This window comes from Denticeps clupeoides, chromosome 1 (assembly GCF_900700375.1).
Source record: "Denticeps clupeoides chromosome 1, fDenClu1.1, whole genome shotgun sequence".
Taxonomy (NCBI): Eukaryota; Metazoa; Chordata; class Actinopteri; order Clupeiformes; family Denticipitidae; genus Denticeps; species Denticeps clupeoides.
The window spans coordinates 39,950,907-39,977,178 of NC_041707.1; the positions used below are offsets into that span (position 1 = coordinate 39,950,907).

The 26,272-nt window shown below is 38.5% G+C and overlaps 44 non-coding genes across 44 annotated transcripts; all 44 read left to right on the plus strand.

Moving 5' to 3' along the window:
* The first annotated feature begins 340 nt into the window (after positions 1 to 340).
* On the plus strand, positions 341 to 413 carry trnar-ucg (transfer RNA arginine (anticodon UCG)). The gene has a single exon. It is a non-coding gene; the product is annotated as a tRNA-Arg (tRNA).
* A 414-nt stretch (positions 414 to 827) lies between these two features.
* On the plus strand, positions 828 to 900 carry trnaq-uug (transfer RNA glutamine (anticodon UUG)). Its single transcript has one exon. It is a non-coding gene; the product is annotated as a tRNA-Gln (tRNA).
* A 79-nt stretch (positions 901 to 979) lies between these two features.
* Positions 980 to 1,052, plus strand: trnar-ucg (transfer RNA arginine (anticodon UCG)). Its single transcript has one exon. It is a non-coding gene; the product is annotated as a tRNA-Arg (tRNA).
* A 258-nt stretch (positions 1,053 to 1,310) lies between these two features.
* On the plus strand, positions 1,311 to 1,383 carry trnar-ucg (transfer RNA arginine (anticodon UCG)). The gene has a single exon. It is a non-coding gene; the product is annotated as a tRNA-Arg (tRNA).
* A 79-nt stretch (positions 1,384 to 1,462) lies between these two features.
* On the plus strand, positions 1,463 to 1,535 carry trnar-ucg (transfer RNA arginine (anticodon UCG)). The gene has a single exon. It is a non-coding gene; the product is annotated as a tRNA-Arg (tRNA).
* Positions 1,536 to 2,246: 711 nt separating this feature from the next.
* Positions 2,247 to 2,319, plus strand: trnar-ucg (transfer RNA arginine (anticodon UCG)). Its single transcript has one exon. It is a non-coding gene; the product is annotated as a tRNA-Arg (tRNA).
* Positions 2,320 to 3,655: 1,336 nt separating this feature from the next.
* On the plus strand, positions 3,656 to 3,728 carry trnar-ucg (transfer RNA arginine (anticodon UCG)). The gene has a single exon. It is a non-coding gene; the product is annotated as a tRNA-Arg (tRNA).
* A 726-nt stretch (positions 3,729 to 4,454) lies between these two features.
* On the plus strand, positions 4,455 to 4,527 carry trnar-ucg (transfer RNA arginine (anticodon UCG)). The gene has a single exon. It is a non-coding gene; the product is annotated as a tRNA-Arg (tRNA).
* A 103-nt stretch (positions 4,528 to 4,630) lies between these two features.
* trnar-ucg (transfer RNA arginine (anticodon UCG)) lies at positions 4,631 to 4,703 on the plus strand. Its single transcript has one exon. It is a non-coding gene; the product is annotated as a tRNA-Arg (tRNA).
* A 1,787-nt stretch (positions 4,704 to 6,490) lies between these two features.
* On the plus strand, positions 6,491 to 6,563 carry trnar-ucg (transfer RNA arginine (anticodon UCG)). The gene has a single exon. It is a non-coding gene; the product is annotated as a tRNA-Arg (tRNA).
* Positions 6,564 to 7,913: 1,350 nt separating this feature from the next.
* Positions 7,914 to 7,986, plus strand: trnar-ucg (transfer RNA arginine (anticodon UCG)). Its single transcript has one exon. It is a non-coding gene; the product is annotated as a tRNA-Arg (tRNA).
* Positions 7,987 to 9,394: 1,408 nt separating this feature from the next.
* Positions 9,395 to 9,467, plus strand: trnal-uag (transfer RNA leucine (anticodon UAG)). The gene has a single exon. It is a non-coding gene; the product is annotated as a tRNA-Leu (tRNA).
* A 416-nt stretch (positions 9,468 to 9,883) lies between these two features.
* On the plus strand, positions 9,884 to 9,956 carry trnar-ucg (transfer RNA arginine (anticodon UCG)). Its single transcript has one exon. It is a non-coding gene; the product is annotated as a tRNA-Arg (tRNA).
* Positions 9,957 to 10,041: 85 nt separating this feature from the next.
* Positions 10,042 to 10,114, plus strand: trnar-ucg (transfer RNA arginine (anticodon UCG)). The gene has a single exon. It is a non-coding gene; the product is annotated as a tRNA-Arg (tRNA).
* An 868-nt stretch (positions 10,115 to 10,982) lies between these two features.
* On the plus strand, positions 10,983 to 11,055 carry trnar-ucg (transfer RNA arginine (anticodon UCG)). The gene has a single exon. It is a non-coding gene; the product is annotated as a tRNA-Arg (tRNA).
* A 400-nt stretch (positions 11,056 to 11,455) lies between these two features.
* On the plus strand, positions 11,456 to 11,528 carry trnar-ucg (transfer RNA arginine (anticodon UCG)). Its single transcript has one exon. It is a non-coding gene; the product is annotated as a tRNA-Arg (tRNA).
* A 433-nt stretch (positions 11,529 to 11,961) lies between these two features.
* Positions 11,962 to 12,034, plus strand: trnar-ucg (transfer RNA arginine (anticodon UCG)). The gene has a single exon. It is a non-coding gene; the product is annotated as a tRNA-Arg (tRNA).
* A 243-nt stretch (positions 12,035 to 12,277) lies between these two features.
* trnaq-uug (transfer RNA glutamine (anticodon UUG)) lies at positions 12,278 to 12,350 on the plus strand. Its single transcript has one exon. It is a non-coding gene; the product is annotated as a tRNA-Gln (tRNA).
* A 102-nt stretch (positions 12,351 to 12,452) lies between these two features.
* Positions 12,453 to 12,525, plus strand: trnaq-uug (transfer RNA glutamine (anticodon UUG)). Its single transcript has one exon. It is a non-coding gene; the product is annotated as a tRNA-Gln (tRNA).
* Positions 12,526 to 12,607: 82 nt separating this feature from the next.
* Positions 12,608 to 12,680, plus strand: trnar-ucg (transfer RNA arginine (anticodon UCG)). The gene has a single exon. It is a non-coding gene; the product is annotated as a tRNA-Arg (tRNA).
* A 244-nt stretch (positions 12,681 to 12,924) lies between these two features.
* On the plus strand, positions 12,925 to 12,997 carry trnar-ucg (transfer RNA arginine (anticodon UCG)). The gene has a single exon. It is a non-coding gene; the product is annotated as a tRNA-Arg (tRNA).
* A 385-nt stretch (positions 12,998 to 13,382) lies between these two features.
* trnar-ucg (transfer RNA arginine (anticodon UCG)) lies at positions 13,383 to 13,455 on the plus strand. The gene has a single exon. It is a non-coding gene; the product is annotated as a tRNA-Arg (tRNA).
* A 243-nt stretch (positions 13,456 to 13,698) lies between these two features.
* trnar-ucg (transfer RNA arginine (anticodon UCG)) lies at positions 13,699 to 13,771 on the plus strand. Its single transcript has one exon. It is a non-coding gene; the product is annotated as a tRNA-Arg (tRNA).
* Positions 13,772 to 14,204: 433 nt separating this feature from the next.
* On the plus strand, positions 14,205 to 14,277 carry trnar-ucg (transfer RNA arginine (anticodon UCG)). The gene has a single exon. It is a non-coding gene; the product is annotated as a tRNA-Arg (tRNA).
* A 573-nt stretch (positions 14,278 to 14,850) lies between these two features.
* trnaq-uug (transfer RNA glutamine (anticodon UUG)) lies at positions 14,851 to 14,923 on the plus strand. Its single transcript has one exon. It is a non-coding gene; the product is annotated as a tRNA-Gln (tRNA).
* Positions 14,924 to 15,002: 79 nt separating this feature from the next.
* On the plus strand, positions 15,003 to 15,075 carry trnar-ucg (transfer RNA arginine (anticodon UCG)). Its single transcript has one exon. It is a non-coding gene; the product is annotated as a tRNA-Arg (tRNA).
* A 103-nt stretch (positions 15,076 to 15,178) lies between these two features.
* On the plus strand, positions 15,179 to 15,251 carry trnar-ucg (transfer RNA arginine (anticodon UCG)). Its single transcript has one exon. It is a non-coding gene; the product is annotated as a tRNA-Arg (tRNA).
* A 755-nt stretch (positions 15,252 to 16,006) lies between these two features.
* Positions 16,007 to 16,079, plus strand: trnar-ucg (transfer RNA arginine (anticodon UCG)). Its single transcript has one exon. It is a non-coding gene; the product is annotated as a tRNA-Arg (tRNA).
* Positions 16,080 to 17,595: 1,516 nt separating this feature from the next.
* trnar-ucg (transfer RNA arginine (anticodon UCG)) lies at positions 17,596 to 17,668 on the plus strand. The gene has a single exon. It is a non-coding gene; the product is annotated as a tRNA-Arg (tRNA).
* Positions 17,669 to 17,913: 245 nt separating this feature from the next.
* On the plus strand, positions 17,914 to 17,986 carry trnar-ucg (transfer RNA arginine (anticodon UCG)). Its single transcript has one exon. It is a non-coding gene; the product is annotated as a tRNA-Arg (tRNA).
* Positions 17,987 to 18,224: 238 nt separating this feature from the next.
* On the plus strand, positions 18,225 to 18,297 carry trnar-ucg (transfer RNA arginine (anticodon UCG)). The gene has a single exon. It is a non-coding gene; the product is annotated as a tRNA-Arg (tRNA).
* A 243-nt stretch (positions 18,298 to 18,540) lies between these two features.
* On the plus strand, positions 18,541 to 18,613 carry trnaq-uug (transfer RNA glutamine (anticodon UUG)). The gene has a single exon. It is a non-coding gene; the product is annotated as a tRNA-Gln (tRNA).
* A 258-nt stretch (positions 18,614 to 18,871) lies between these two features.
* trnar-ucg (transfer RNA arginine (anticodon UCG)) lies at positions 18,872 to 18,944 on the plus strand. Its single transcript has one exon. It is a non-coding gene; the product is annotated as a tRNA-Arg (tRNA).
* A 244-nt stretch (positions 18,945 to 19,188) lies between these two features.
* On the plus strand, positions 19,189 to 19,261 carry trnar-ucg (transfer RNA arginine (anticodon UCG)). The gene has a single exon. It is a non-coding gene; the product is annotated as a tRNA-Arg (tRNA).
* Positions 19,262 to 19,646: 385 nt separating this feature from the next.
* On the plus strand, positions 19,647 to 19,719 carry trnar-ucg (transfer RNA arginine (anticodon UCG)). The gene has a single exon. It is a non-coding gene; the product is annotated as a tRNA-Arg (tRNA).
* A 726-nt stretch (positions 19,720 to 20,445) lies between these two features.
* Positions 20,446 to 20,518, plus strand: trnar-ucg (transfer RNA arginine (anticodon UCG)). Its single transcript has one exon. It is a non-coding gene; the product is annotated as a tRNA-Arg (tRNA).
* Positions 20,519 to 20,952: 434 nt separating this feature from the next.
* On the plus strand, positions 20,953 to 21,025 carry trnar-ucg (transfer RNA arginine (anticodon UCG)). The gene has a single exon. It is a non-coding gene; the product is annotated as a tRNA-Arg (tRNA).
* A 574-nt stretch (positions 21,026 to 21,599) lies between these two features.
* Positions 21,600 to 21,672, plus strand: trnaq-uug (transfer RNA glutamine (anticodon UUG)). The gene has a single exon. It is a non-coding gene; the product is annotated as a tRNA-Gln (tRNA).
* A 79-nt stretch (positions 21,673 to 21,751) lies between these two features.
* On the plus strand, positions 21,752 to 21,824 carry trnar-ucg (transfer RNA arginine (anticodon UCG)). The gene has a single exon. It is a non-coding gene; the product is annotated as a tRNA-Arg (tRNA).
* A 103-nt stretch (positions 21,825 to 21,927) lies between these two features.
* On the plus strand, positions 21,928 to 22,000 carry trnar-ucg (transfer RNA arginine (anticodon UCG)). Its single transcript has one exon. It is a non-coding gene; the product is annotated as a tRNA-Arg (tRNA).
* Positions 22,001 to 23,242: 1,242 nt separating this feature from the next.
* Positions 23,243 to 23,315, plus strand: trnaq-uug (transfer RNA glutamine (anticodon UUG)). The gene has a single exon. It is a non-coding gene; the product is annotated as a tRNA-Gln (tRNA).
* A 79-nt stretch (positions 23,316 to 23,394) lies between these two features.
* On the plus strand, positions 23,395 to 23,467 carry trnar-ucg (transfer RNA arginine (anticodon UCG)). The gene has a single exon. It is a non-coding gene; the product is annotated as a tRNA-Arg (tRNA).
* Positions 23,468 to 23,569: 102 nt separating this feature from the next.
* trnar-ucg (transfer RNA arginine (anticodon UCG)) lies at positions 23,570 to 23,642 on the plus strand. Its single transcript has one exon. It is a non-coding gene; the product is annotated as a tRNA-Arg (tRNA).
* A 756-nt stretch (positions 23,643 to 24,398) lies between these two features.
* Positions 24,399 to 24,471, plus strand: trnar-ucg (transfer RNA arginine (anticodon UCG)). Its single transcript has one exon. It is a non-coding gene; the product is annotated as a tRNA-Arg (tRNA).
* Positions 24,472 to 26,272: the final 1,801 nt, after the last annotated feature.

Below are 26,272 nucleotides of genomic sequence, written 5' to 3' on the forward strand. Positions count from 1 at the left end.
GCTAAATGACCACATGGCCTAATGGATAAGGCATCTGACTTAGGATCAGAAGATTGAGGGTTCTAGTCCCTTCGGGGTTGTCTATTTTCCCCCATACCTATATTGCTTCCTCCAAACTTTTTTTCCTTCATGTTAGTTGTTGTTTTTTTGTTGGCAATTAGGAAAAAAGGTCAACTGTCGAAAGACCATGTGGCCTAATGGATAAGGTGTCTGACTTCGGACTAGAAGATTGAGGGTTCGAGACTCTTCATGGTTAATTTTGTGTCCTCAAAACCTGTTGTTCTTCACATTAGTTGCTTTTTTTTTGTTGGAAATTAGGAAAAAAGGTCAACTGCCAAACGACCATGTGGCCTAATGGATAAGGCGTCTGACTTCGGATCAGAAGATTGAGGGTTCGAGTCCCTTCGTGGTTGTTTATTTTCCCCCATACCTATATTGCTTCCTCCAAACTTTTTTTCCTTCATATTAGTTGTTATTTTTTTGTTGGCAATTAGGAAAAAAGGTCAACTGTCGAAAGACCATGTGGCCTAATGGAAAAGGCGTCTGACTTAGGATCAGAAGATTGATGGTTCGAGTCTTTTCATGTTTAATTTTGTGTCCTCAAAACCTTTTGTTCTTCACCTTAGTTGTTTTTTTGGTAGGCCATTAGGAAAGAAATTTACATGCCAAACGACCACGTGGCCTAACGGATAAGCCGTCTGACTTCGGATCAGAAGATTGAGGGTTCGAGTCCCTTCGTGGTTAATTTTGTGTCCTCAAAACCTTTTGTTCTTCACATTAGTAGCTTTTTTTTTTTTGAAATTAGGAAAAAAGGTCAACTGCCAAACGACCATTTGGTCTAATGGATAAGGCGTCTGACTTTGGATCAGAAGATTGAGGGTTCGAGTCCCTTCGTGGTTAATTTTGTGTCCTCAAAACCTTTTGTTCTTCACATTAGTTGTTTTTGTAGGCCATTAGGAAAGAAATTCAAATGCCAAATGACCACGTGGCCTAATGGATAAGGCGTCTGACTTCGGATCAGAAGATTGAGGGTTCGAGTCCCTTCGTGGTTGTCTATTTTCCTCCAAATCTATTTTGCTTTCTCCAAACTTTTTTTCCTTTACATTAGTTTTTGTTTTTTTGTTGGCAATTAGGAAAAATGGTCAACTGTCAAACAACCATGTGGCCTAATGGATAAGGCGTCTGACTTCGGATCAGAAGATTTAGGGTTCGGGTCCCTTCATGGTTAATTTTGTGTCCTCAAAACCTTTTGTTCTTCACATTAGTTGCTTTTTTTTTTTGAAATTAGGAAAAAAGGTCAACTGCCAAACGACCATGTGGCCTAATGGATAAGGCGTCTGACTTCGGATCAGAAGATTGAGGGTTCGAGTCCCTTCGTGGTTAATTTTGTGTCCTCAAAACCTTTTGTTCTTCACATTAGTTGTTTTTGTAGGCCATTAGGAAAGAAATTCAAATGCCAAATGACCACGTGGCCTAATGGATAAGGCGTCTGACTTCGGATCAGAAGATTGAGGGTTCGAGTCCCTTCGTGGTTGTCTATTTTCCTCCAAATCTATTTTGCTTTCTCCAAACTTTTTTTCCTTTATATTAGTTTTTGTTTTTTTGTTGGCAATTAGGAAAAATGGTCAACTGTCAAACAACCATGTGGCCTAATGATTAAGGCGTCTGACTTCGGTTTGAGTCCCTTAGTGGTAAATTTTGTGTCCCTAAAACCTTTTGTTCTTCACATTAGTTGCTTTTTTTTTGTATGCAATTAGGAAAATAATTCACATGCCAAGCGACCATGTGGTCTAATGGATAAGGCGTCTGACTTCGGATAAGAAGATTGAGGGTTCGAGTCCTTTCGTGGTTAATTTTGTGTCCTCAAAACCTTTTGTTCTTCACATTAGTTGCTTTTTTTTTTTGAAATTAGGAATAACGGTCAACTGCCAAACGACCATGTGGCCTAATGGATAAGGCGTCTGACTTCGGATCAGAAGATTGAGGGTTCGAGTACCTTCGTGGTTAATTTTGTGTCCTCAAAACCTTTTGTTCTTCACATTATTTGCTTGTTTGGTTTTAGGCCATTAAAGAAAAATTTATTACACGGCGAAAGACCGCGTGGCTAAATTAATAAGGCTTCTGACTTTGTATTAGAAGACTGAGGGTTCGAGTCTTTTTTTGGTTGATTTTGTTTCCCTAAAACCTTTTGTTCTTCACATTAGTAGTTTTTGTAGGCCATTAGGAAAGAAATTCACATGCCAAATGACCACGTGGCCTAATGGATAAGGCGTCTGACTTCGGATCAGAAGATTGAGGGTTCGAGTCCCTTCGTGGTTAATTTTGTGTCCTCAAAACCTTTTGTTCTTCACATTATTTGCTTGTTTGGTTTTAGGCCATTAAAGAAAAATTTATTACACAGCGAAAGACCGCGTGGCCAAATTAATAAGGCTTCTGACTTTGTATTAGAAGACTAGGGTTCGAGTCTTTTTTTGGTTGATTTTGTTTCACTAAAACCTTTTGTTCTTCACATTAGTAGTTTTTGTAGGCCATTAGGAAAGAAATTCACATGCCAAATGACCACGTGGCCTAATGGATAAGGCGTCTGACTTCGGATCAGAAGATTGAGGGCTCGAGTCCCTTCATGGTTAATTTTGTGTCCTCAAAACCTTTTGTTCTTCACATTAGTTGCTTTTTTTTTTTTTGGAAATTAGGAAAAAAGTTTAACTGCCAAACGACCATGTGGCTTAATGGATAAGGCGTCTGACTTCGGATCAGAAGATTGAGGGTTTGAGTCCCTTCGTGGTTAATTTTGTGTCCTTATTATTTGCTTGTTTGGTTTTAGGCCATTAAAGAAAAATTTATTACACGGCGAAAGGCCGCGTGGCCAAATTAATAAGGCTTCTGACTTTGTATTAGAAGACTGAGGGCTCGAGTCTTTTTTTGGTTGATTTTGTTTCCCTAAAACCTTTTGTTCTTCACATTAGTTGTTTTTGTAGGCCATTAGGAAAGAAATTCACATGCCAAATGACCATGTGGCCTAATGGATAAGTCGTCTGACTTCGGATCAGAACATTGAGGGTTCGAGTCCCTTCGTGGTTGTCTATTTTCCCCCAAATCTATTTTTCTTCCTCCAAACTTTTTTTCTTTTATATTAGTTGTTGTTTTTTTGTTGGCAATTAGGAAAAATGGTCAACTGTCAAACGACCATGTGGCCTAATGGATAAGGCGTCTGACTTCGGTTTGAGTCCCTTAGTGGTAAATTTTGTGTCCTTAAAACCTTTTGATGTTCACATTAGTTGCTTTTTTTTTGTATGCAATTAGGAAAATAATTCACATGCCAAGCGACCATGTGGCCTAATGGATAAGGCGTCTGACTTCGGATCAGAAGAGTGAGGGTTCGAGTCCCTTCGTGGTTGTTTATTTTCCCCCATACCTATATTGCTTCCTCCAAACTTTTTTTCCTTCATATTAGTTGTTGTTTTTTTGTTGCAATTAGGAAAAAATGTCAACTGTCGAAAGTCCATGTGGCCTAATGGATAAGGCGTCTGACTTCGGATCAGAAGATTGAGGGTTCGAGTCTTTTCATGGTTAATTTTGTGTCCTCAAAACCTTTTGTTCTTCACCTTAGTTGTTTTTTTGGTAGGCCATTAGGAAAGAAATTCACATGCCAAACGACCACGTGGCCTAATGGATAAGCCGTCTGACTTCGGATCAGAAGATTGAGGGTTCGAGTCCCTTCGTGGTTAATTTTGTGTCCTCAAAACCTTTTGTTCTTCACATTAGTTGCTTTTTTTTTTGTATGCAATTAGGAAAATAATTCACATGCCAAGCGACCATGTGGCCTAATGGATAAGGCGTCTGACTTCGGGTCAGAAGATTGAAGGTTCGAGTCCCTTAGTGGTAAATTTTTGTGTCCTCAAAACCTTTTGTTCTTCATATTATTTTCTTTTTTTTTGTATGCAATTAGGAAAATAATTCATATGCCAAGTGACCATGTGGCCTAATGGATAAGTCGTCTGACTTTGGATCAGAAGATTAAAGGTTCGAGTACCTTGGTGGTTGTTTATCTTCCCCATACCTATTTTGCTTTCTCCAAACTTTTTTTCCTTCATATTAGTTGTTGTTTTTTTGTAGGCAATTAGGAAAAATGGTCAACTGTCGATCGACCATGTGGCCTAATGGATAAGGCGTCTGACTTCGGATCAGAAGATTGAGGGTTCGGGTCCCTTCATGGTTAATTTTGTGTCCTCAAAACCTTTTGTTCTTCACATTAGTAGCTTTTTTTTTTTTGAAATTAGGAAAAAAGGTCAACTGCCAAACGACCATGTGGTCTAATGGATAAGGAGTCTGACTTTGGATCAGAAGATTGAGGGTTCGAGTCCCTTCGTGGTTAATTTTGTGTCCTCAAAACCTTTTGTTCTTCACATTAGTTGTTTTTGTAGGCCATTAGGAAAGAAATTCAAATGCCAAATGACCACGTGGCCTAATGGATAAGGCGTCTGACTTCGGATCAAAAGATTGAGGGTTCGAGTCCCTTCGTGGTTGTCTATTTTCCTCCAAATCTATTTTGCTTTCTCCAAACTTTTTTTCCTTTACATTAGTTTTTGTTTTTTTGTTGGCAATTAGGAAAAATGGTCAACTGTCAAACAACCATGTGGCCTAATGGATAAGGCGTCTGACTTCGGATCCGAAGATTGAGGGTTCGAGTCCCTTCATGGTTAATTTTGTGTCCTCAAAACCTTTTGTTCTTCACATTAGTTTCTTTTGTTTTTGTTGGAAATTAGGAAAAAAGGTCAACTGCCAAACGACCATGTGGCCTAATGGATAAGACGTCTGACTTCGGATCAGAAGATTGAGGGTTCGAGTCCCTTTATGGTTAATTTTGTGTCCTCAAAACCTTTTGTTCTTCACATTATTTGCTTGTTTCGTTTTAGGCCATTAACGAAAAATTTATTACACGGCGAAAGACCGCGTGGCCAAATTAATAAGGCTTCTGACTTTGTATTAGAAGACTGAGGGTTCGAGTCTTTTTTTTTGTTGATTTTGTTTCCCTGACTTCGGTTTGAGTCCATTAGTGGTAAATTTTGTGTCCTTAAAACCTTTTGTTCTTCACATTAGTTGCTTTTTTTTTGTATGCAATTAGGAAAATAATTCACATGCCCAGCGACCATGTGGTCTAATGGATAAGGCGTCTGACTTCGGATCCGAAGATTGAGGGTTCGAGTCCCTTCATGGTTAATTTTGTGTCCTCAAAACCTTTTGTTCTTCACATTATTTGCTTGTTTGGTTTAAGGCCATTAAAGAAAAATTTATTACACGGTGAAAGACCGCGTGGCCAAATTAATAAGGCTTCTGACTTTGTATTAGAAGACTGAGGGTTCGAGTCTTTTTTTGGTTGATTTTGTTTCCCTAAAACCTTTTGTTCTTCACATTAGTTGTTTTTGAAGGCTATTAGGACAGAATTTCACATGCCAAACGACCACGTGGCCTAATGGATAAGGCATCTGACTTCGGATCAGAAGATTGAGGGTTCGTGACCCTTCGTGGTTGTCTATTTTCCCCCAAATCCATTTTGTTTTCTCCAAACTTTTTTTTCTTTCACATTAGTTGTTTTTTTGTTGGCAATTAGAAAAAATGGTCAAAAGGCAAACGAACATGTGGCCTAAAGGATAAGGCGTCTGGCTTCGGATCAGAAGATTGAGGGTTCGAGTCCCTTCATGGTTAATTTTGTGTCCTAAAAAAACCTTTTATTCTTCACATTAGTTGCTTTTTTTTTGCTGGCAATTAGAAAAAAGGTCAAATTCCAAACGACCTAGTGGTCTAATGGATAAGGCGTCTGACTTCAGATCAGAGGCAATGACCACGTAGCCTAGTGGATAAGGCGCCTGAGTTCGGATAGGAAGATTAAGGGTTCGAGTCCCTTCGTGGTTGTCTATTTTCCTCCAAATCTATTTTGCTTTCTCCAAACTTTTTTTCCTTTATATTAGTTTTTGTTTTTTTGTTGGCAATTAGGAAAAATGGTCAACTGTCAAACAACCATGTGGCCTAATGGATAAGGCGTCTGACTTCGGTTTGAGTCCCTTAGTGGTAAATTTCGTGTCCTTAAAACCTTTTGTTCTTCACATTAGTTCCTTTTTTTTTCTATGCAATTAGGAAAATAATTCACACGCCAAGCGACCATGTGGTCTAATGGATAAGGCGTCTGACTTCGGATAAGAAGATTGAGGGTTCGAGTCCTTTCGTGGTTGTTTATTTTCCCCCATACCTATTTTGCTTCCTCGAAACTTTTTTTCCTTCATATTAGTTGTTGTTTTTTTGTAGGCAATTAGGAAAAAAGGTCAACTGTCGAACGACCATGTGGCCTAATGGATAAGGCGTCTGACTTCGGATCAGAAGATTGAGGGTTCGGGTCCCTTCATGGTTAATTTTGTGTCCTCAAAACCTTTTGTTCTTCACATTAGTTGCTTTTTTTTTTTTTGAAATTCGGAATAAAGGTCAACTGCCAAATGACCATGTGGCCTAATGGATAAGGCGTCTGACTTCGGATCAGAAGATTGAGGGTTCGAGTCCCTTCGTGGTTAATTTTGTGTCCTCAAAACCTTTTGTTCTTCACATTATTTGCTTGTTTGGTTTTAGGCCATTAAAGAAAAATTTATTACACAGCGAAAGACTGCGTGGCCAAATTAATAAGGCTTCTGACTTTGTATTAGAAGACTGAGGGTTCGAGTCTTTTTTTGGTTGATTTTGTTTCCCTAAAACCTTTTGTTCTTCACATTAGTTGTTTTTGTAGGCCATTAGGAAAGAAATTCACATGCCAAATGACCACGTGGCCTAATGGATAAGGCGTCTGACTTCGGATCCAGAAGATTGAGGGTTCGAGTCCCATCGTGGTTGTCTATTTTCCCCAAAATCTATTTTGCTTCCTCCAAACTTTTTTTCCTTCATATTAGTTGTTGTTTTTTTGTTGGCAATTAGGAAAAAAACTCAACTGTCGAAAGACCATGTGGCCTAATGGATAAGTTGTCTGACTTCGGATCAGAAGATTGAGGGTTCGAGTCCCTTCATGGTTAATTTTGTGTCCTCAAAACCTTTTGTTCTTCACATTAGTTGCTTTTTTTTTTGTATGCAATTAGGAAAATAATTCACATGCCAAGCGACCATGTGGCCTAATGGATAAGGCGTCTGACTTCGGGTCAGAAGATTGAGGGTTCGAGTCCCTTAGTGGTTGTCTATTTTCCTCCAAATCTATTTTGCTTTCTCCAAACTTTTTTTCCTTTATATTAGTTTTTGTTTTTTTGTTGGCAATTAGGAAAAATGGTCAACTGTCAAACAACCATGTGGCCTAATGGATAAGGCGTCTGACTTCGGTTTGAGTCCCTTAGTGGTAAATTTTGTGTCCCTAAAACCTTTTGTTCTTCACATTAGTTGCTTTTTTTTTGTATGCAATTAGGAAAATAATTCACATGCCAAGCGACCACGTGGCCTAATGGATAAGCCGTCTGTCTTCGGATCAGAAGATTGAGGGTTCGAGTCCCTTCGTGGTTAATTTTGTGTCCTCAAAACCTTTTGTTCTTCACATTATTTGCTTGTTTGGTTTTAGGCCATTAAAGAAAAATTTATTACACAGCGAAAGACCGCGTGGCCAAATTAATAAGGCTTCTGACTTTGTATTAGAAGACTGAGGGTTCGAGTCTTTTTTTGGTTGATTTTGTTTCCCTAAAACCTTTTGATCTTCACATTAGTTGTTTTTGTAGGCCATTAGGAAAGAAATTCACAAAGAAATTGACTTCGAATCAGAAGATTGAGGGTTCGAGTCCCTTCGTGGTTGTCTATTTTCCCCCAAATCTATTTTGCTTCCTCCAAACTTTTTTTCCTTCATATTAGTTGTTGTTTTTTTGTTGGCAATTAGGAAAAAAAGTCAACTGTCGAAAGACCATGTGGCCTAATGGATAAGGCGTCTGACTTCGGATCAGAAGATTGAGGGTTCGAGTCCCTTCATGGTTAATTTTGTGTCCTCAAAACCTTTTGTTCTTCACATTAGTTGCTTTTGTTTTTGTATGCAATTAGGAAAATAATTCACATGCCAAGCGACCATGTGGCCTAATGGATAAGGCGTCTGACTTCGGGTCAGAACATTGTAGGTTCGAGTCCCTTAGTGGTAAATTTTTGTGTCCTCAAAACCTTTTGTTCTTCATATTAGTTTCTTTTTTTTTGTATGCATTTAGGAAAATAATTCATATGCCAAGTGACCATGTGGCCTAATGGATAAGGCGTCTGACTTTGGATCAGAAGATTAAAGGTTCGAGTACCTTCGTGGTTGTTTATCTTCCCCATACCTATTTTGCTTCCTCCAAACTTTTTTTCCTTCATATTAGTTGTTGTTTTTTTGTAGGCAATTAGGAAAAAAGGTCAACTGTCGAACGACCATGTGGCCTAATGGATAAGGCGTCTGACTTCGGATCAGAAGATTTAGGGCTCGGATCCCTTCATGGTTAATTTTGTGTCCTCAAAACCTTTTGTTCTTCACATTAGTAGCTTTTTTTTTTTTTGAAATTAGAAAAAATGGTCAAAAGGCAAACGAACATGTGGCCTAAAGGATAAGGCGTCTGACTTCGGATCAGAAGATTGAGGGTTCGAGTCCCTTCATGGTTAATTTTGTGTCCTAAAAAACCTTTTATTCTTCACATTAGTTGCTTTTTTTTTGCTGGCAATTAGAAAAAAGGTCAAATTCCAAACGACCTAGTGGTCTAATGGATAAGGCGTCTGACTTCAGATCAGAGGCAATGACCACGTAGCCTAGTGGATAAGGCGCCTGAGTTCTGATAAGAAGATTAAGGGTTCGAGTCCCTTCGTGGTTGTCTATTTTCCTCCAAATCTATTTTGCTTTCTCCAAACTTTTTTTCCTTTATATTAGTTTTTGTTTTTTTGTTGGCAATTAGGAAAAATGGTCAACTGTCAAACAACCATGTGGCCTAATGGATAAGGCGTCTGACTTCGGTTTGAGTCCCTTAGTGGTAAATTTTGTGTCCTCAAAACCTTTTGTTCTTCACAATATTTGCTTTTTTTTTATGCAATTAGGAAAATAATTCACATGCCAAGCGACCATGTGGCCTAATGGATAAGGCGTCTGACTTCGGATAAGAAGATTGAGGGTTTGAGTCCCTTCGTGGTTTCTTTTGTCTCCTCAAAGCATTTTCTTTTCACATTAATACTTGTTTGGTTGTGGGCCATTAAGGAAAATGCATTATGCACCAAAGTCCGTGTGCTGTGATGTATAAGGCGTCTGACTTCAGATTAGAAGATTGAGGGTACGAGTCTTTTTTTGGTTGTTTTTGGTTTCCCCAAAACATGTTGGTCTTCACATTAGTTGTTTTTTTTGTAGGCAATTTGGAAAGACATTTACATGCTAAATGACCACATGGCCTAATGGATAAGGCATCTGACTTAGGATCAGAAGATTGAGAGTTCGAGTCCCTTTGTGGTTGTCTATTTTCCTCCAAATCTATTTTGCTTTCTCCAAACTTTTTTTCCTTTATATTAGTTTTTTTTTTGTTGGCAATTAGGAAAAATGGTCAACTGTCAAACAACCATGTGGCCTTATGGATAAGGCGTCTGACTTCGGTTTGAGTCCCTTAGTGGTAAATTTTGTGTCCTTAAAACCTTTTGTTCTTCACATTAGTTGCTTTTTTTTGTATGCAATTAGGAAAATAACTCACATGCCAAGCGACCATGTGGTCTAATGGATAAGGCGTCTGACTTCGGATAAGAAGATTGAGGGTTCGAGTCCTTTCGTGGTTGTTTATTTTCCCCAATACCTATTTTGCGTCCTCCAAACTTTTTTTCCTTCATATTAGTTGTTGTTTTTTTGTAGGCAATTAGGAAAAAAGGTTAACTGTCGAAAGACCATGTGGCCTAATGGATAAGGCGTCTGACTTCGGATCAGAAGATTGAGGGTTCGAGTCCCTTCATGGTTAATTTTGTGTCCTCAAAAACTTTTGTTCTTCACATTAGTTGCTTTTTTTTTTTTTGGAAATTAGGAAAAAAGGTTAACTGCCAAACGACCATGTGGCCTAATGGATAAGGCGTCTGACTTCGGATCAGAAGATTGAGGGTTCGAGTCCCTTCGTGGTTAATTTTGTGTCCTTATTATTTGCTTGTTTGGTTTTAGGCCATTAAAGAAAAATTTATTACACGGCGAAAGGCCGCGTGGCCAAATTAATAAGGCTTCTGACTTTGAATTAGAAGACTGAGGGCTCGAGTCTTTTTTTGGTTGATTTTGTTTCCCTAAAACCTTTTGTTCTTCACATTAGTTGTTTTTGTAGGCCATTAGGAAAGAAATTCACATGCCAAATGACCATGTGGCCTAATGGATAAGTCGTCTGACTTCGGATCAGAAGATTGAGGGTTCGAGTCCCTTCGTGGTTGTCTATTTTCCCCCAAATCTATTTTGCTTCCTCCAAACTTTTTTTCTTTTATATTAGTTGTTGTTTTTTTGTTGGCAATTAGGAAAAATGGTCAACTGTCAAACGACCATGTGGCCTAATGGATAAGGCGTCTGACTTCGGTTTGAGTCCCTTAGTGGTAAATTTTGTGTCCTTAAAACCTTTTGATGTTCACATTAGTTGCTTTTTTTTTGTATGCAATTAGGAAAATAATTCACATGCCAAGCGACCATGTGGCCTAATGGATAAGGCGTCTGACTTCGGATCAGAAGATTGAGGGTTCGAGTCCTTTCGTGGTTGTTTATTTTCCCCCAAATCTATTTTGCTTCCTCCAAACTTTTTTTCCTTCATATTAGTTGTTGTTTTTTTGTTGGCAATTAGGAAAAAAGGTCAACTGTCGAAAGACCATGTGGCCTAATGGATAAGGCGTCTGACTTCGGATCAGAAGATTGAGGGTTCGAGTCTTTTCATGGTTAATTTTGTGTCCTCAAAACCTTTTGTTCTTCACCTTAGTTGTTTTTTTGGTAGGCCATTAGGAAAGAAATTCACATGCCAAACGACCACGTGGCCTAATGGATAAGCCGTCTGACTTCGGATCAGAAGATTGAGGGTTCGAGTCCCTTCGTGGTTAATTTTGTGTCCTCAAAACCATTTGTTCTTCACATTAGTTGCTTTTTTTTTTGTATGCAATTAGGAAAATAATTCACATGCCAAGCGACCATGTGGCCTAATGGATAAGGCGACAGACTTCGGGTCAGAAGATTGAAGGTTCGAGTCCCTTAGTGGTAAATTTTTGTGTCTTCAAAACCTTTTGTTCTTCATATTAGTTTCTTTTTTTTTGTATGCAATTAGGAAAATAATTCATATGCCATGTGACCATGTGGCCTAATGGATAAGGCGACAGACTTCGGGTCAGAAGATTGAAGGTTCGAGTCCCTTAGTGGTAAATTTTTGTGTCCTCAAAACCTTTTGTTCTTCACATTAGTTGCTTTTTTTTTTTTGAAATTAGGAATAAAGGTCAACTGCCAAATGACCATGTGGCCTAATGGATAAGGCATCTGACTTCGGATCAGAAGATTGAGGGTTCAAGTCCCTTCGTGGTTAATTTTGTGTCCTCAAAACCTTTTGTTCTTCACATTATTTGCTTGTTTGGTTTTAGGCCATTAAAGAAAAATTTATTACACAGCGAAAGACTGCGTGGCCAAATTAATAAGGCTTCTGACTTTGTATTAGAAGACTGAGGGTTCGAGTCTTTTTTTGGTTGATTTTGTTAATTTTGTGTCCTCAAAACCTTTTGTTCTTCACATTATTTGCTTGTTTGGTTTTAGGCCATTAAAGAAAAATTTATTACACAGCGAAAGACCACGTGGCCTAATGGATAAGGCGTCTGACTTCGGATCCAGAAGATTGAGGGTTCGAGTCCCATCGTGGTTGTCTATTTTCCCCCAAATCTATTTTGCTTCCTCCAAACTTTTTTTCCTTCATATTAGTTGTTGTTTTTTTGTTGGCAATTAGGAAAAAAAGTCAACTGTCGAAAGACCATGTGGCCTAATGGATAAGGCGTCTGACTTCGGATCAGAAGATTGAGGGTTCGAGTCCCTTCATGGTTAATTTTGTGTCCTCAAAACCTTTTGTTCTTCACATTAGTTGCTTTTTTTTTTGTATGCAATTAGGAAAATAATTCACATGCCAAGCGACCATGTGGCCTAATGGATAAGGCGTCTGACTTCGGGTCAGAAGATTGAGGGTTCGAGTCCCTTAGTGGTAAATTTTTGTGTCCTCAAAACCTTTTGTTCTTCATATTAGTTTCTTTTTTTTTGTATGCAATTAGGAAAATAATTTACATGCCAAGTGACCATGTGGCCTAATGGATAAGGCGTCTGACTTTGGATCAGAAGATTAAGGGTTCGAGTACCTTCGTGGTTGTTTATCTTCCCCATACCTATTTTGCTTCCTCCAAACTTTTTTTCCTTCATATTAGTTGTTGTTTTTTTGTAGGCAATGAGGAAAAAAGGTCAACTGTCGAACGACCATGTGGCCTAATGGATAAGGCGTCTGACTTTGGATCAGAAGATTTAGGGTTCGGGTCCCTTCATGGTTAATTTTGTGTCCTCAAAACCTTTTGTTCTTCACATTAGTGGCTTTTTTTTTTTGAAATTAGGAAAAAAGGTCAACTGCCAAACGACCATGTGGCCTAATGGATAAGGCGTCTGACTTCGGATCAGAAGATTGAGGGTTCGAGTCCCTTCGTGGTTGTCTATTTTCCTCCAAATCTATTTTGCCTTCTCCAAACTTTTTTTCCTTTATATTAGTTTTTGTTTTTTTGTTGGCAATTAGGAAAAATGGTCAACTGTCAAACAACCATGTGGCCTAATGGATAAGGCGTCTGACTTCGGTTTGAGTCCCTTAGTGGTAAATTTTGTGTCCCTAAAACCTTTTGTTCTTTACATTAGTTGCTTTTTTTTTGTATGCAATTAGGAAAATAATTCACATGCCAAGCGACCACGTGGCCTAATGGATAAGCCGTCTGACTTCGGATCAGAAGATTGAGGGTTCGAGTCCCTTCGTGGTTAATTTTGTGTCCTCAAAACCTTTTGTTCTTCACATTATTTGCTTGTTTGGTTTTAGGCCATTAAAGAAAAATTTATTACACAGCGAAAGACTGCGTGGCCAAATTAATAAGGCTTCTGACTTTGTATTAGAAGACTGAGGGTTCGAGTCTTTTTTGGTTGATTTTGTTTCCCTAAAACCTTTTGATCTTCACATTAGTTGTTTTTGTAGGCCATTAGGAAAGAAATTCACAAAGAAATTGACTTCGAATCAGAAGATTGAGGGTTCGAGTCCCTTTGTGGTTGTCTATTTTCCCCCAAATCTATTTTGCTTCCTCCAAACTTTTTTTCCTTCATATTAGTTGTTGTTTTTTTGTTGGCAATTAGGAAAAAAAGTTAACTGTCGAAAGACCATGTGGCCTAATGGATAAGGCGTCTGACTTCGGATCAGAAGATTGAGGGTTCGAGTCCCTTCATGGTTAATTTTGTGTCCTCAAAACCTTTTGTTCTTCACATTAGTTGCTTTTTTTTTGTATGCAATTAGGAAAATAATTCACATGCCAAGTGACCATGTGGCCTAATGGATAAGGCGTCTGACTTCGGGTCAGAAGATTGTAGGTTCGAGTCCCTTAGTGGTAAATTTTTGTGTCCTCAAAACCTTTTGTTCTTCATATTAGTTTCTTTTTTTTTTGTATGCATTTAGGAAAATAATTCATATGCCAAGTGACCATGTGGCCTAATGGATAAGGCGTCTGACTTCGGATCAGAAGATTGAGGGTTCGAGTCCCTTCGTGGTTGTCTATTTTCCTCCAAATCTATTTTGCTTTCTCCAAACTTTTTTTCCTTTACATTAGTTTTTGTTTTTTTGTTGGCAATTAGGAAAAATGGTCAACTGTCAAACAACCATGTGGCCTAATGGATAAGGCGTCTGACTTCGGATCAGAAGATTGAGGGTTCGAGTCCTTTCGTGGTTGTTTATTTTCCCCCAAACCTATATTGCTTCCTCCAAACTTTTTTCCTTCATATTAGTTGTTGTTTTTTTGTTGGCAATTAGGAAAAAAGGTCAACTGTCGAAAGACCATGTGGCCTAATGGATAAGGCGTCTGACTTCGGATCAGAAGATTGAGGGTTCGAGTCTTTTCATGGTTAATTTTGTGTCCTCAAAACCTTTTGTTCTTCACCTTAGTTGTTTTTTTGGTAGGCCATTAGGAAAGAAATTCACATGCCAAACGACCACGTGGCCTAATGGATAAGCCGTCTGACTTCGGATCAGAAGATTGAGGGTTCGAGTCCCTTCGTGGTTAATTTTGTGTCCTCAAAACCATTTGTTCTTCACATTAGTTGCTTTTTGTTTGTATGCAATTAGGAAAATAATTCACATGCCAAGCGACCATGTGGCCTAATGGATAAGGCGACAGACTTCGGGTCAGAAGATTGAAGGTTCGAGTCCCTTAGTGGTAAATTTTTGTGTCTTCAAAACCTTTTGTTCTTCATATTAGTTTCTTTTTTTTTGTATGCAATTAGGAAAATAATTCATATGCCAAGTGACCATGTGGCCTAATGGATAAGGCGTCTGACTTAGGATCAGAAGATTAAAGGTTCGAGTACCTTCGTGGTTGTTTATCTTCCCCATACCTATTTTGCTTCCTCCAAACTTTTTTTCCTTCATATTAGTTGTTGTTTTTTTGTAGGCAATTAGGAAAAAAGGTCAACTGTCGAACGACCATGTGGCCTAATGGATAAGGCGTCTGACTTCGGATCAGAAGATTTAGGGTTCGGGTCCCTTCATGGTTAATTTTGTGTCCTCAAAACCTTTTGTTCTTCACATTAGTAGCTTTTTTTTTTTTGAAATTAGGAAAAAAGGTCAACTGCCAAACGACCATTTGGTCTAATGGATAAGGCGTCTGACTTTGGATCAGAAGATTGAGGGTTCGAGTCCCTTCGTGGTTAATTTTGTGTCCTCAAAACCTTTTGTTCTTCACTTTAGTTGTTTTTGTAGGCCATTAGAAAAGAAATTCAAATGCCAAATGACCACGTGGCCTAATGGATAAGGCGTCTGACTTCGGATCAGAAGATTGGGGGTTCGAGTCCCTTCGTGGTTGTCTATTTTCCTCCAAATCTATTTTGCTTTCTCCAAACTTTTTTTCCTTTACATTAGTTTTTGTTTTTTTGTTGGCAATTAGGAAAAATGGTCAACTGTCAAACAACCATGTGGCCTAATGGATAAGGCGTCTGACTTCGGATCCGAAGATTGAGGGTTCGAGTCCCTTCATGGTTAATTTTGTGTCCTCAAAACCTTTTGTTCTTCACATTAGTTTCTTTTGTTTTTGTTGGAAATTAGGAAAAAAGGTCAACTGCCAAACGACCATGTGGCCTAATGGATAAGGCGTCTGACTTCGGATCAGAAGATTGAGCGTTCGAGTCCCTTTATGGTTAATTTTGTGTCCTCAAAACCTTTTGTTCTTCACATTATTTGCTTGTTTGGTTTTAGGCCATTAAAGAAAAATTTATTACACGGCGAAAGACCGCGTGGCCAAATTAATAAGGCTTCTGACTTTGTATTAGAAGACTGAGGGTTCGAGTCTTTTTTTGGTTGATTTTGTTTCCCTGACTTCGGTTTGAGTCCTTTAGTGGTAAATTTTGTGTCCTTAAAACCTTTTGTTCTTCACATTAGTTGCTTTTTTTTTGTATGCAATTAGGAAAATAATTCACATGCCCAGCGACCATGTGGTCTAATGGATAAGGCTTCTGACTTCAGATCCGAAGATTGAGGGTTCGAGTCCCTTCATGGTTAATTTTGTGTCCTCAAAACCTTTTGTTCTTCACATTATTTGCTTGTTTGGTTTAAGGCCATTAAAGAAAAATTTATTACACGGCGAAAGACCGCGTGGCCAAATTAATAAGGCTTCTGACTTTGTATTAGAAGACTGAGGGTTCGAGTCTTTTTTTGGTTGATTTTGTTTCCCTAAAACCTTTTGTTCTTCACATTAGTTGTTTTTGTAGGCTATTAGGACAGAATTTCACATGCCAAATGACCACGTGGCCTAATGGATAAGGCATCTGACTTCGGATCAGAAGATTGAGGGTTCGAGTCCCTTCGTGGTTGTCTATTTTCCCCCAAATCTATTTTGTTTTCTCCAAACTTTTTTTTCTTTCACATTAGTTGTTTTTTTGTTGGCAATTAGAAAAAATGGTCAAAAGGCAAACGAACATGTGGCCTAAAGGATAAGGCGTCTGACTTCGGATCAGAAGATTGAGGGTTCGAGTCCCTTAGTGGTTAATTTTGTGTCCTTATTATTTGCTTGTTTGGTTTTAGGCCATTAAAGAAAAATTTATTACACAGGCGAAAGGACCGCGTGGCCAAATTAATAAGGCTTCTGACTTTGTATTAGAAGACTGAGGGCTCGAGTCTTTTTTTGGTTGATTTTGTTTCCCTAAAACCTTTTGTTCTTCACATTAGTTGTTTTTGTAGGCCATTAGGAAAGAAATTCACATGCCAAATGACCATGTGGCCTAATGGATAAGTCGTCTGACTTCGGATCAGAAGATTGAGGGTTCGAGTCCCTTCGTGGTTGTCTATTTTCCCCCAAATCTATTTTGCTTCCTCCAAACTTTTTTTCTTTTATATTAGTTGTTGTTTTTTTGTTGGCAATTAGGAAAAATGGTCAACTGTCAAACGACCATGTGGCCTAATGGATAAGGCGTCTGACTTCGGTTTGAGTCCCTTAGTGGTAAATTTTGTGTCCTTAAAACCTTTTGATGTTCACATTAGTTGCTTTTTTTTTGTATGCAATTAGGAAAATAATTCACATGCCAAGTGACCATGTGGCCTAATGGATAAGGCGTCTGACTTCGGATCAGAAGATTGAGGGTTCGAGTCCTTTCGTGGTTGTTTATTTTCCCCCATACCTATATTGCTTCCTCCAAACTTTTTTTCCTTCATATTAGTTGTTGTTTTTTTGTTGGCAATTAGGAAAAAAGGTCAACTGTCGAAAGACCATGTGGCCTAATGGATAAGGCGTCTGACTTCGGATCAGAAGATTGAGGGTTCGAGTCTTTTCATGGTTAATTTTGTGTCCTCAAAACCTTTTGTTCTTCACCTTAGTTGTTTTTTTGGTAGGCCATTAGGAAAGAAATTCACATGCCAAACGACCACGTGGCCTAATGGATAAGCCTTCTGACTTCGGATCAGAAGATTGAGGGTTCGAGTCCCTTCGTGGTTAATTTTGTGTCCTCAAAACCATTTGTTCTTCACATTAGTTGCTTTTTTTTTTGTATGCAATTAGGAAATAATTCACATGCCAAGCGACCATGTGGCCTAATGGATAAGGCGACAGACTTCGGGTCAGAAGATTGAAGGTTCGAGTCCCTTAGTGGTAAATTTTTGTGTCTTCAAAACCTTTTGTTCTTCATATTAGTTTCTTTTTTTTTTGTAGGCAATTAGGAAAAAAGGTCAACTGTCGAACGACCATGTGGCCTAATGGATAAGGCGTCTGACTTCGGATCAGAAGATTTAGGGTTCGGGTCCCTTCATGGTTAATTTTGTGTCCTCAAAACCTTTTGTTCTTCACATTAGTTGCTTTTTTTTTTTTGAAATTAGGAAAAAAGGTCAACTGCCAAACGACCATGTGGCCTAATGGATAAGGCGTCTGACTTCGGATCAGAAGATTGAGGGTTCGAGTCCCTTCGTGGTTGTCTATTTTCCTCCAAATCTATTTTGCTTTCTCCAAACTTTTTTTCCTTTATATTAGTTTTTTGTTTTTTTGTTGGCAATTAGGAAAAATGGTCAACTGTCAAACAACCATGTGGCCTAATGGATAAGGCGTCTGACTTCGGTTTGAGTCCCTTAGTGGTAAATTTTGTGTCCCTAAAACCTTTTGTTCTTCACATTAGTTGCTTTTTTTTTGTATGCAATTAGGAAAATAATTCACATGCCAAGCGACCACGTGGCCTAATGGATAAGCCGTCTGACTTCGGATCAGAAGATTGAGGGTTCGAGTCCCTTCGTGGTTAATTTTGTGTCCTCAAAACCTTTTGTTCTTCACATTATTTGCTTGTTTGGTTTTAGGCCATTAAAGAAAAATTTATTACACAGCGAAAGACCGCGTGGCCAAATTAATAAGGCTTCTGACTTTGTATTAGAAGACTGAGGGTTCGAGTCTTTTTTTGGTTGATTTTGTTTCCCTAAAACCTTTTGATCTTCACATTAGTTGTTTTTGTAGGCCATTAGGAAAGAAATTCACAAAGAAATGACCACGTGGCCTAATGGATAAGGCGTCTGACTTCGGATCAGAAGATTGAGGGTTCGAGTCCCTTCATGGTTAATTTTGTGTCCTCAAAACCTTTTGTTCTTCACATTAGTTGCTTTTTTTTTTGTATGCAATTAGGAAAATAATTCACATGCCAAGCGACCATGTGGCCTAATGGATAAGGCGTCTGACTTCGGGTCAGAAGATTGAGGGTTCGAGTCCCTTAGTGGTAAATTTTTGTGTCCTCAAAACCTTTTGTTCTTCATATTAGTTTCTTTTTTTTTGTATGCAATTAGGAAAATAATTTACATGCCAAGTGACCATGTGGCCTAATGGATAAGGCGTCTGACTTTGGATCAGAAGATTAAGGGTTCGAGTACCTTCGTGGTTGTTTATCTTCCCCATACCTATTTTGCTTCCTCCAAACTTTTTTTCCTTCATATTAGTTGTTGTTTTTTTGTAGGCAATTAGGAAAAAAGGTCAACTGTCGAACGACCATGTGGCCTAATGGATAAGGCGTCTGACTTCGGATCAGAAGATTTAGGGTTCGGGTCCCTTCATGGTTAATTTTGTGTCCTCAAAACCTTTTGTTCTTCACATTAGTTGCTTTTTTTTTTTTGAAATTAGGAAAAAAGGTCAACTGCCAAACGACCATGTGGCCTAATGGATAAGGCGTCTGACTTCGGATCAGAAGATTGAGGGTTCGAGTCCCTTCGTGGTTGTCTATTTTCCTCCAAATCTATTTTGCTTTGTCCAAACTTTTTTTCCTTTATATTAGTTTTTGTTTTTTTGTTGGCAATTAGGAAAAATGGTCAACTGTCAAACAACCATGTGGCCTAATGGATAAGGCGTCTGACTTCGGTTTGAGTCCCTTAGTGGTAAATTTTGTGTCCCTAAAACCTTTTGTTCTTCACATTAGTTGCTTTTTTTTTGTATGCAATTAGGAAAATAATTCACATGCCAAGCGACCACGTGGCCTAATGGATAAGCCGTCTGACTTCGGATCAGAAGATTGAGGGTTCGAGTCCCTTCGTGGTTAATTTTGTGTCCTCAAAACCTTTTGTTCTTCACATTATTTGCTTGTTTGGTTTTAGGCCATTAAAGAAAAATTTATTACACAGCGAAAGACTGCGTGGCCAAATTAATAAGGCTTCTGACTTTGTATTAGAAGACTGAGGGTTCGAGTCTTTTTTGGTTGATTTTGTTTCCCTAAAACCTTTTGATCTTCACATTAGTTGTTTTTGTAGGCCATTAGGAAAGAAATTCACAAAGAAATTGACTTCGAATCAGAAGATTGAGGGTTCGAGTCCCTTTGTGGTTGTCTATTTTCCCCCAAATCTATTTTGCTTCCTCCAAACTTTTTTTCCTTCATATTAGTTGTTGTTTTTTTGTTGGCAATTAGGAAAAAAAGTTAACTGTCGAAAGACCATGTGGCCTAATGGATAAGGCGTCTGACTTCGGATCAGAAGATTGAGGGTTCGAGTCCCTTCATGGTTAATTTTGTGTCCTCAAAACCTTTTGTTCTTCACATTAGTTGCTTTTTTTTTGTATGCAATTAGGAAAATAATTCACATGCCAAGCGACCATGTGGCCTAATGGATAAGGTGTCTGACTTCGGGTCAGAAGATTGTAGGTTCGAGTCCCTTAGTGGTAAATTTTTGTGTCCTCAAAACCTTTTGTTCTTCATATTAGTTTCTTTTTTTTTTGTATGCATTTAGGAAAATAATTCATATGCCAAGTGACCATGTGGCCTAATGGATAAGGCGTCTGACTTTGGATCAGAAGATTAAAGGTTCGAGTACCTTCGTGGTTGTTTATCTTCCCCATACCTATTTTGCTTCCTCCAAACTTTTTTTCCTTCATATTAGTTGTTGTTTTTTTGTAGGCAATTAGGAAAAAAGGTCAACTGTCGAACGACCATGTGGCCTAATGGATAAGGCGTCTGACTTCGGATCAGAAGATTTAGGGTTCGGGTCCCATCATGGTTAATTTTGTGTCCTCAAAACCTTTTGTTCTTCACATTAGTAGCTTTTTTTTTTTTGAAATTAGGAAAAAAGGTCAACTGCCAAACGACCATGTGGTCTAATGGATAAGGCGTCTGACTTCGGATCAGAAGATTGAGGGTTCGAGTCCCTTTGTGGTTAATTTTGTGTCCTCAAAACCTTTTGTTCTTCACATTAGTTGTTTTTGTAGGCCATTAGGAAAGAAATTCAAATGCCAAATGACCACGTGGCCTAATGGATAAGGCGTCTGACTTCGGATCAGAAGATTGAGGGTTCGAGTCCCTTCGTGGTTGTCTATTTTCCTCCAAATCTATTTTGCTTTCTCCAAACTTTTTTTCCTTTACATTAGTTTTTGTTTTTTTGTTGGCAATTAGGAAAAATGGTCAACTGTCAAACAACCATGTGGCCTAATGGATAAGGCGTCTGACTTCGGATCAGAAGATTGAGGGTTCGAGTCCTTTCGTGGTTGTTTATTTTCCCCCATACCTATATTGCTTCCTCCAAACTTTTTTTCCTTCATATTAGTTGTTGTTTTTTTGTTGGCAATTAGGAAAAAAGGTCAACTGTCGAAAGACCATGTGGCCTAATGGATAAGGCGTCTGACTTCGGATCAGAAGATTGAGGGTTCGAGTCTTTTCATGGTTAATTTTGTGTCCTCAAAACCTTTTGTTCTTCACCTTAGTTGTTTTTTTGGTAGGCCATTAGGAAAGAAATTCACATGCCAAACGACCACGTGGCCTAATGGATAAGCCGTCTGACTTCGGATCAGAAGATTGAGGGTTCGAGTCCCTTCGTGGTTAATTTTGTGTCCTCAAAACCATTTGTTCTTCACATTAGTTGCTTTTTTTTTGTATGCAATTAGGAAAATAATTCACATGCCAAGCGACCATGTGGCCTAATGGATAAGGCGACAGACTTCGGGTCAGAAGATTGAAGGTTCGAGTCCCTTAGTGGTAAATTTTTGTGTCTTCAAAACCTTTTGTTCTTCATATTAGTTTCTTTTTTTTTGTATGCAATTAGGAAACTAATTCATATGCCAAGTGACCATGTGGCCTAATGGATAAGGCGTCTGACTTAGGATCAGAAGATTAAAGGTTCGAGTACCTTCGTGGTTGTTTATCTTCCCCATACCTATTTTGCTTCCTCCAAACTTTTTTTCCTTCATATTAGTTGTTGTTTTTTTGTAGGCAATTAGGAAAAAAGGTCAACTGTCGAACGACCATGTGGCCTAATGGATAAGGCGTCTGACTTCGGATCAGAAGATTTAGGGTTCGGGTCCCTTCATGGTTAATTTTGTGTCCTCAAAACCTTTTGTTCTTCACATTAGTAGCTTTTTTTTTTTTTGAAATTAGGAAAAAAGTTCAACTGCCAAACGACCATTTGGTCTAATGGATAAGGCGTCTGACTTTGGATCAGAAGATTGAGGGTTCGAGTCCCTTCGTGGTTAATTTTGTGTCCTCAAAACCTTTTGTTCTTCACTTTAGTTGTTTTTGTAGGCCATTAGGAAAGAAATTCAAATGCCAAATGACCATGTGGCCTAATGGATAAGGCGTCTGACTTCGGATCAGAAGATTGAGGGTTCGAGTCCCTTCGTGGTTGTCTATTTTCCTCCAAATCTATTTTGCTTTCTCCAAACTTTTTTTCCTTTACATTAGTTTTTGTTTTTTTGTTGGCAATTAGGAAAAATGGTCAACTGTCAAACAACCATGTGGCCTAATGGATAAGGCGTCTGACTTCGGATCCGAAGATTGAGGGTTCGAGTCCCTTCATGGTTAATTTTGTGTCCTCAAAACCTTTTGTTCTTCACATTAGTTTCTTTTGTTTTTGTTGGAAATTAGGAAAAAAGGTCAACTGCCAAACGACCATGTGGCCTAATGGATAAGGCGTCTGACTTCGGATCAGAAGATTGAGCGTTCGAGTCCCTTTATGGTTAATTTTGTGTCCTCAAAACCTTTTGTTCTTCACATTATTTGCTTGTTTGGTTTTAGGCCATTAAAGAAAAATTTATTACACGGCGAAAGACCGCGTGGCCAAACTAATAAGGCTTCTGACTTTGTATTAGAAGACTGAGGGTTCGAGTCTTTTTTTTGGTTGATTTTGTTTCCCTGACTTCGGTTTGAGTCCTTTAGTGGTAAATTTTGTGTCCTTAAAACCTTTTGTTCTTCACATTAGTTGCTTTTTTTTTGTATGCAATTAGGAAAATAATTCACATGCCCAGCGACCATGTGGTCTAATGGATAAGGCTTCTGACTTCGGATCCGAAGATTGAGGGTTCGAGTCCCTTCATGGTTAATTTTGTGTCCTCAAACCTTTTGTTCTTCACATTATTTGCTTGTTTGGTTTAAGGCCATTAAAGAAAAATTTATTACACGGCGAAAGACCGCGTGGCCAAATTAATAAGGCTTCTGACTTTGTATTAGAAGACTGAGGGTTCGAGTCTTTTTTTGGTTGATTTTGTTTCCCTAAAACCTTTTGTTCTTCACATTAGTTGTTTTTGTAGGCTATTAGGACAGAATTTCACATGCCAAATGACCACGTGGCCTAATGGATAAGGCATCTGACTTCGGATCAGAAGATTGAGGGTTCGAGTCCCTTAGTGGTAAATTTTTGTGTCTTCAAAACCTTTTGTTCTTCATATTAGTTTCTTTTTTTTTGTATGCAATTAGGAAAATAATTCATATGCCAAGTGACCATGTGGCCTAATGGATAAGGCGTCTGACTTAGGATCAGAAGATTAAAGGTTCGAGTACCTTCGTGGTTGTTTATCTTCCCCATACCTATTTTGCTTCCTCCAAACTTTTTTCCTTCATATTAGTTGTTGTTTTTTTGTAGGCAATTAGGAAAAAGGTCAACTGTCGAACGACCATGTGGCCTAATGGATAAGGCGTCTTACTTCGGATCAGAAGATTTAGGGTTCGGGTCCCTTCATGGTTAATTTTGTGTCCTCAAAACCTTTTGTTCTTCACATTAGTAGCTTTTTTTTTTTTGAAATTAGGAAAAAAGGTCAACTGCCAAACGACCATTTGGTCTAATGGATAAGGCGTCTGACTTTGGATCAGAAGATTGAGGGTTCGAGTCCCTTCGTGGTTAATTTTGTGTCCTCAAAACCTTTTGTTCTTCACTTTAGTTGTTTTTGTAGGCCATTAGAAAAGAAATTCAAATGCCAAATGACCACGTGGCCTAATGGATAAGGCGTCTGACTTCGGATCAGAAGATTGGGGGTTCGAGTCCCTTCGTGGTTGTCTATTTTCCTCCAAATCTATTTGCTTTCTCCAAACTTTTTTTCCTTTACATTAGTTTTTGTTTTTTTGTTGGCAATTAGGAAAAATGGTCAACTGTCAAACAACCATGTGGCCTAATGGATAAGGCGTCTGACTTCGGATCCGAAGATTGAGGGTTCGAGTCCCTTCATGGTTAATTTTGTGTCCTCAAAACCTTTTGTTCTTCACATTAGTTTCTTTTGTTTTTGTTGGAAATTAGGAAAAAAGGTCAACTGCCAAACGACCATGTGGCCTAATGGATAAGGCGTCTGACTTCGGATCAGAAGATTGAGCGTTCGAGTCCCTTTATGGTTAATTTTGTGTCCTCAAAACCTTTTGTTCTTCACATTATTTGCTTGTTTGGTTTTAGGCCATTAAAGAAAAATTTATTACACGGCGAAAGACCGCGTGGCCAAATTAATAAGGCTTCTGACTTTGTATTAGAAGACTGAGGGTTCGAGTCTTTTTTTGGTTGATTTTGTTTCCCTGACTTCGGTTTGAGTCCTTTAGTGGTAAATTTTGTGTCCTTAAAACCTTTTGTTCTTTACATTAGTTGCTTTTTTTTTGTATGCAATTAGGAAAATAATTCACATGCCCAGCGACCATGTGGTCTAATGGATAAGGCTTCTGACTTCAGATCCGAAGATTGAGGGTTCGAGTCCCTTCATGGTTAATTTTGTGTCCTCAAAACCTTTTGTTCTTCACATTATTTGCTTGTTTGGTTTAAGGCCATTAAAGAAAAATTTATTACACGGCGAAAGACCGCGTGGCCAAATTAATAAGGCTTCTGACTTTGTATTAGAAGACTGAGGGTTCGAGTCTTTTTTTTGGTTGATTTTGTTTCCCTAAAACCTTTTGTTCTTCACATTAGTTGTTTTTGTAGGCTATTAGGACAGAATTTCACATGCCAAATGACCACGTGGCCTAATGGATAAGGCATCTGACTTCGGATCAGAAGATTGAGGGTTCGAGTCCCTTCGTGGTTGTCTATTTTCCCCCAAATCTATTTTGTTTTCTCCAAACTTTTTTTTCTTTCACATTAGTTGTTTTTTTGTTGGCAATTAGAAAAAATGGTCAAAAGGCAAACGAACATGTGGCCTAAAGGATAAGGCGTCTGACTTCGGATCAGAAGATTGAGGGTTCGAGTCCCTTTATGGTTAATTTTGTGTCCTCAAAACCTTTTGTTCTTCACATTATTTGCTTGTTTGGTTTTAGGCCATTAACGAAAAATTTATTACACGGCGAAAGACCGCGTGGCCAAATTAATAAGGCTTCTGACTTTGTATTAGAAGACTGAGGGTTCGAGTCTTTTTTTTGTTGATTTTGTTTCCCTGACTTCGGTTTGAGTCCATTAGTGGTAAATTTTGTGTCCTTAAAACCTTTTGTTCTTCACATTAGTTGCTTTTTTTTTGTATGCAATTAGGAAAATAATTCACATGCCCAGCGACCATGTGGTCTAATGGATAAGGCGTCTGACTTCGGATCCAAAGATTGAGGGTTCGAGTCCCTTCATGGTTAATTTTGTGTCCTCAAAACCTTTTGTTCTTCACATTATTTGCTTGTTTGGTTTAAGGCCATTAAAGAAAAATTTATTACACGGCGAAAGACCGCGTGGCCAAATTAATAAGGCTTCTGACTTTGTATTAGAAGACTGAGGGTTCGAGTCTTTTTTTGGTTGATTTTGTTTCCCTAAAACCTTTTGTTCTTCACATTAGTTGTTTTTGTAGGCTAATAGGACAGAATTTCACACGCCAAATGACCACGTGGCCTAATGGATAAGGCATCTGACTTCGGATCAGAAGATTGAGGGTTCGAGTCCTTTCGTGGTTGTCTATTATCCCCCAAATCTATTTTGTTTTCTCCAAACTTTTTTTTCTTTCACATTAGTTGTTTTTTTGTTGGCAATTAGAAAAAATGGTCAAAAGGCAAACGAACATGTGGCCTAAAGGATAAGGCGTCTGACTTCGGATCAGAAAATTGAGGGTTCGAGTCCCTTCATGGTTAATTTTGTGTCCTAAAAAAACCTTTTATTCTTCACATTAGTTGCTTTTTTTTTGCTGGCAATTAGAAAAAGGTCAAATTCCAAACGACCTAGTGGTCTAATGGATAAGGCGTCTGACTTCAGATCAGAGGCAATGACCACGTAGCCTAGTGGATAAGGCGCCTGAGTTCTGATAAGAAGATTAAGGGTTCGAGTCCCTTCGTGGTTGTCTATTTTCCTCCAAATCTATTTTGCTTTCTCCAAACTTTTTTTCCTTTATATTAGTTTTTGTTTTTTTGTTGGCAATTAGGAAAAATGGTCAACTGTCAAACAACCATGTGGCCTAATGGATAAGGCGTCTGACTTCGGTTTGAGTCCCTTAGTGGTAAATTTTGTGTCCTTAAAACCTTTTGTTCTTCACATTAGTTGCTTTTTTTTTGTATGCAATTAGGAAAATAATTCACACGCCAAGCGACCATGTGGTCTAATGGATAAGGCGTCTGACTTCGGATAAGAAGATTGAGGGTTCGAGTCCTTTCGTGGTTGTTTATTTTCCCCCATACCTATTTTGCTTCCTCGAAACTTTTTTTCCTTCATATTAGTTGTTGTTTTTTTGTAGGCAATTAGGAAAAAAGGTCAACTGTCGAACGACCATGTGGCCTAATGGATAAGGCGTCTGACTTCGGATAAGAAGATTGAGGGTTTGAGTCCCTTCATGGTTTCTTTTGTCTCCTCAAAGCATTTTCTTTCACATTAATACTTGTTTGGTTGTGGGCCTCTAGGAGGAAAATGCATTAATGCACCAA